Source organism: Antechinus flavipes, chromosome 4, assembly GCF_016432865.1.
Source record: "Antechinus flavipes isolate AdamAnt ecotype Samford, QLD, Australia chromosome 4, AdamAnt_v2, whole genome shotgun sequence".
NCBI lineage: Eukaryota > Metazoa > Chordata > Mammalia > Dasyuromorphia > Dasyuridae > Antechinus > Antechinus flavipes.
In genome coordinates, this window is record NC_067401.1 from 50511510 (window position 1) to 50512002 (window position 493).

A 493-nucleotide genomic window follows, 5' to 3' on the forward strand; every position below is an offset into this window, starting at 1 on the left:
TCTTTATTACAGCCAAATGATCAATTTCAGCCAGAGTCATGTCTGTCAGTGAAACCAAGCACTTTCCCTCATAAACATGAATTACACCATAATATCACTAAGGACATGCCAAAGATCCTCACCCTTTTTTATGGAAAGGTTCTAACACCTTTGCTCTAGGCTGAAGTCTGGCAAGTTATCAGATCAAGGGCCTTAATGGGTGGAAAACAGGGTGCGGATGATAGAGGTGATGAAATATACCCAACAAAAAAACCTCGCTCAGATATTTCTGCCTCCAAGGTGAGAGGAGAATAACACAAAATGTCACACAATTGTGAAAAGCAACTTTAGTTTTTAACTCATTTTATTAGGAGATTTCAACAAGGATAGAAATTGCAAACCATGGATCTCCTTCAGGTGAGTTTTTTTATGCTCAACTCCTAGTAAGATGATGGTCAAGCAGACAGATCATATGAATACTATTCCTGCTCTAGAGGTCCTTGCCTACTAACAC